We start from the raw sequence: 5947 nt of genomic DNA, 5'->3' as shown, positions 1-5947 counted from the left end.
CTTAAAGCGGAAATGACAACCCCATCTATTAGTTTGTAAATATATTTATTAACAAAAAAAGTTTTGACTTTACAAAAAGATAAAGTTATTAAAAATATAACAAATATCAGTATAATAAGAAAAACATAAATTGCAATACAACTACTGTCTATTAACTACTAACCTACTCTATAATACAAAACAAAACCAAACACTGCAAAACAACACCAATAGATAAGTGAGTAATAAAAAAACCCAAAAGAACACACAGAGCACAACATAACGATGATCGACTCAAAGTTCCCAAACAAAAAAAACCTATTAACTCAGGAGTTCCCTCCTCCAGGACCCAGGGCTCAGCAAACCTAACCATCCTGGTTAAACAAACGCCCTAGTTAAGATAGCAGATAAATCTTTGTCCAAGTAACTCAAAAAGGGCTGCCATGTCTGAGAAAAAAGGTCTGTTTGGTGCACCATATTGGTGAAAAAAAATCCAAGGGACTGTGCTCCATCCAAATTTCTGCCATCCAAACAAGCCAGGCAGGTTCTCAGAAACCCAATTCATCAGAATTTTCTTCCATGCCTAGAAAATAAGAATATTAAATAGTTTCTTCCCATGCCATCTAAAGTTGATAAATTCAGTAAACCTAGACGGAGAGATATTGGGTCTACTTTAACTTCAGTCTTTAGTCCTTTAACCCTCCTTTCTCCTCCGCAACAGCGCTTCAAAATACACGGAGACTGTGGCAGATCCAGAAGCAACAGATAAGAGCACTTCAGTTATTTTATATTTGGGCACATTGAAGATATCCCCTTTTTAAACTTCACCAGACAAATCGGTGCCAAATGAACCCCCTGCTGAACTTTTAACTGCATAGCACATGTCCTATTACAAACTGAGATGTTTTGCACATTCTCCCATATGTCCTCCCACATTTCAGAAGAGATCTCCACTCCTAGCTCTTGCTCCCAAGCCTCACATAATCAGCTAATATCGTGCCAGGCCCGACCACCCAGCATGTGATAGAGGGCACTAACCAAAAGGGTGCTTGTGGAACGTAGCAACAACCTCTCTGTCTCTGGCTTATAGGGCTCAGTGAGAAGCGTAGACTTCTTCTGGATAAAATCCCTAACCTGAAAAAAAAGGAAAAGATCTCTGCTGGGCAGCCCATATTTGCAACTCTGTTGCTTGAAAGACATCATAACCTCCCCCTCAAACAAGTCTCCCACACTGGAAACTCCTCTCACTGTCCAAAGTTGAACCCTGCGTCCATCATCCCTGGTTGGAACCCCGGCATACAAACTATGGGAGTAAGTGGTGAAGTCTTGGATAAACAACCCTTACTCTGATGCATTGCCCTCCATGCCTTGACCGTACTATTAACAATGGGGTTCCAGCAGTAGTCCATAACTGCAGGTTAGTAAGAGGGCACTCTGCCTGGGAGGCCTCAATATCCAGCCATATTGAGTTGGATCGTTACCTACCCAATCACAGACAAAGGACAGCATGGAACTCAATTGATACCTCCTGATGTCTGGGAAATCAACCCCTCTCCATCGTTGAGGCAACTGCAATTTAGTAAATTTGATGAGGGGCCACATACGATGCCAAATGAAGGAACTAAACCAACCCATGAGTTTTTGCAACGTTGATCTGGGAAACATGATAGGGAGCGTACCAAGGGATAAAGCAAGTGAGGGTGGACATTCATCTTAAATTAGGGCTATTCGGCCCAACCACGAGCCTCCCATCCCTGAAGATCCTGATAATGGATGTAGGTTTGCTCGCTGAGCTGGAAGGTTCATTTCCAAATGTTTCATCACCCTATTAGGTAACATCTTCAGTGGGTCTCCAGGCGAAGCACTGCTGCTGATTCCTGCTTTCTGTATATATGTTTGGGTTTCTTTGAGTTGGTGATGTCATTTCCTGTTCTTTTTCTCAGGGCGTGGTAGATGGGGTCTAATTCGACTGAGTAGTCTGGCAGTCATTTCTGAGACATCTTTGATGTAGGGGAGAGTGGCTAGGGTTTCTGGACATGTTTTGTCTGCTTGTTTGGGTTTGTTGCTGAGAAATCAATGGACTGTGTTCATTGAGTACCCATTCTTTTTGAATACATGGTATAGGTGATTTTCCTCTGCTCTGTGCTGCAGTGTGTGTTGGCTCATTGAAATAATGTTCTGATGCAGCTTCTTGTGTGGATGTTGGGATGATTTGTGGGCGGCACAGTGGCACAGTGGTTAGCACTGCTGCCTCACAGCGCCAGAGACCCGGGTTCAATTCCCGCCTCAGGCGACTGACTGTGTGGAGTTTGCACATTCTCCCCGTGTCTGCGTGGGTTTCCTCTGGGTGCTCCAGTTTCCTCCCACAGTCCAAAGATGTGCAGGTCAGGTGAATTGGCCATGCTAAATTGCCCGTAGTGTTAGGTGTAGGGTCTGGGTGGGTTGCGCTTCGGCAGGTTGGTGTGGACTTGTTGGGCCGAAAGGCCTGTTTTCACACTGTAAGCAATCTAATCTAATCTAATCAAAAGAACATTATTTCAATGAGTCAACACATACCACAGCACATACTCAGAGCAGGTTAAAATGACTTATACCGTGTATTAAAAAAGAACGGGTACCCAATGAACACAGTCCGCCAATTTCTCAGCAACAAACTCAAACAAGCAGATAAAACATGTCCAGAAACACTAGCCACTCTCCCCTACATCAAAGACATCTCAGAAATGGCTGCCAGACTACACAGACCCCTTGGCATCATGGTGGCCCACCAACACACTAAAACTTGAAATGAACTTGAAAGACACTCTCCAGACAACAAGCAAAACTATAGAATTTACAAAATACTGTGCAAGAACTGTAACAAACACTACATTGGACAAACAGGCAGAAAACTAGCCACCAGGATACATGAACATCAACTAGCCACAAAACGACATGACTCTCTCTCACGAGTATCCTTACGTACAGATAAGGAAGGACACCACTTCAACTGGGACAACACATCCATCCTAGGACAAGCCAAACAGAGACACGCATGGGAATTCCTCGAAGCATGGCATTCCAACCGGAGCTCTATCAACAAACACATTGAGGTAGACTCCATCTACCACGCCCTGAGAAAAAGAACAGGAAATGACATCACCAACCCAAAGAAACTCAAACATATAAATGGAAAGCAGGAATCAGCAGCAGTTCTTCGCCTGAAGATATTACCTGGTAGGGTGACGAAACATCTGGAAATGAACCTTCCAGCTCAGCAAGCAAACCTACATCCAGAACCTCAATCTGAGCCACAAATCTTCTCAAAACATGCTAAGCCCACCTAATATTGTCAAGCAGGAGAGCAAAATTAGTCCGGAATAACTGATCGAACATGGGGGTAACAAGATACCTAGGTAAGTGAAACCCGCCCATGACCACTTAAAGGGGAACCTAGTGCCACCTTCAACCTCTAGTACTTCCTTGTGGTTCCCCCAAAGGCATAGCAAACGACTTTGCAAAGTAGACCTTCTATCCTGAAATAGCCCCAAATGAATTAATACATTGTATCAGGTGGAGTACGGCGGTCATCGGGTCCGATAAAAACAGAAGGACATCATCCTCGTACAAGTGCAATCTTGTGTACCCTCGATTCCACTTTCGGACCGTTCTGGCAAATTGTCTCTGCCATCGGCTCTATCACCAATGTAAGCAACAATGGCAAGAGGTGGCAGCCTTGACAACCACCCTGCCAATCCTAAAGTTCCCAGACTTCACCCCGTTGATGAAGACCGTGGCCAGAGGGTGGTGATATAAAACCTCCCCCCTCCCAGCAAAGACCCCAACCAACCCAAACGACTCTAAGGCATAAAAAAAATGGCCATTTCACCCAGTCAAATGCTTTCTCTGCATCTAAGGAAATCACCAACCCTGCATCAATCGTTCTGACATAATTGAATCATATTTAGCAAACTTCTAATATTATTAGAGGACTTACAGCCCCTTATAAAACCTCTTTGACAAGATAGGGCAATACCTTCTCCAATCTCAGTGCCAAAATCTTAGACAGAATCTTAAAATCTGAGTTTAATGGAGAGATGGGCCTGTATGAGGCACAATCCTCAGGAACCTTCCTCTTCTTAAGAGTGAGGGAAATATTAGCTTCTCTCAAAGATGGTGGTAGGCATTCATGCATATAGGAGTGATTATACGTTTCCAGTATCAGCCCTGACAGAATCTCTGTGAACGCCTCGCAAAACTCACCTGGGAGACCATCAGGGCCAGGCGCTTTCCCTTTCTGAAGTTGCCAAGCTGCCTCCTGTATTTCCTGAACTGTCAAGGGGGCATTAAGGAGAGAGGGCTGTTCCAGGGTTACCCCCAGGAGGTCCAGGCTCTTAAAAAAGGCTTCCATCTTGGCCCTCCTATCATTGCAACCTTCAGACTGATAAAATTCAAAGTAAAAATTCCAAAAAGCCTGATTAATCCTTTTGGCATCGTATGTAATGATCCCAGCACTGTCTCTAACTGCAGTAATAGTTTGGGGAGTGTGCTTTTTCCTAGTCAGATACGCTAAATACTTCCCTGGCCTATCCTCGTACTTGAACAGCCTTTGTCTAGCAAAAGTAAGTTCTTTCTTTGCATTTTGTGTCAGTATTGAATTCAAGGCAGCCCGAAGGACCTGATCATTTGTAGTTTGGTCACCAAAGGCTTTGCAACATGTGCCACTGCAGCAGCTTTCAGCTGTGTTTCAAGTAGATGCTGATGTTCGTCCTTCTGTCGTTTCAGGCTAGCCAAATAAGAAATAGCAAATCTCTTAGCAAAGGCCTTAGTGGCCTCCCATAGCATAGACGGACTACTAGCCGTGCCTGAGATGATAGTCAAAAACTTCTGAAACTCCCTCAAAAAGTATTCCACAAATTTAGAATCCTTAAGGAGAAAAGGATCCAGATGCCAGTGCCGCAAACCTACCCCCTCACTTTTGGCCTTAACCTCCAAATATACTACCACGTGATCAGAGATAGCTATATTCCCAATTTTACAACCCATAATCAAATCCAGAAGGGTCGAGGGAGCCAAAAAAAGGATCAATCCTCATGTGACATTTGTGTGTGTTTGAAAAAAAGGTGACGTCCCTGCCAGTAGAGTGAAGACATCTCCAAATGTCCGCCGCCCCCAACTCCTCTTATAAGTCAGCCACATGCAAAGAGATAGTTGGGGGCCCACTAGGCATCCTGTCCACTATCGAATCCAAAAGGCAATTGAAATCCACGCCCCCCCACCATAATAATGTGCTGTGTTCCAAAGGTGCTCAGCTTAGAAAAGGCACTAATCAAAAATTTGAGGGGATGCGCCAGAAGACAGTAGACATTTAAAACGCCATATTCCTCCCCATGTAACAGGGCCTTAAGTATCATAAACCGCCCTTGCTCATCTTTCCCCTGCTCTAATAATGTGAATGGAAGATTTTTCTGAATAAGCATAGCCACTCCCCTACTTTTAGTAGTAAAGGATGAAAAGAATACCTGGTCATAACCCCGCTGTTGTAACTTCAGGTGTTCCCCATCGTCAAGGTGGGTTTCCTGCAACAGGGCAATATCCTTTTAAGGCTAGAAAGCACTTTTTTTTCCTTTTAATAGGTGAATTACTTCCCTTGATGTTCCAGGTGCACGATTTAACAAGACTTGCCATATCCCCTTTCAGAGACCCTTGAACCCCCAGGAGGGAAAACCCTGTTTGCACTACGCCAAGCACAAGTAAATGAAGACTCAGAGTCACAGAATTATGGATACAAAAACTACTCTATCATAATTACAAACAATTATTGCTACCAAAAAACTACAAAGCAAACCAACTATAAAATCTTGAATGGGAGGCACTCACCCTACCCATCCCATCCTGCACAACTACTTCAGGCCTGGACTGTGCCCCAGCCTTAGGCAAAAAAATGTAAATAAACAAGGAGATGATCCTTAAGTCAACAAAAGAAGAC

Source organism: Chiloscyllium punctatum, chromosome 17 (assembly GCF_047496795.1).
Source record: "Chiloscyllium punctatum isolate Juve2018m chromosome 17, sChiPun1.3, whole genome shotgun sequence".
Taxonomy (NCBI): domain Eukaryota; kingdom Metazoa; phylum Chordata; class Chondrichthyes; order Orectolobiformes; family Hemiscylliidae; genus Chiloscyllium; species Chiloscyllium punctatum.
This window is presented reverse-complemented; position numbering follows the sequence as displayed.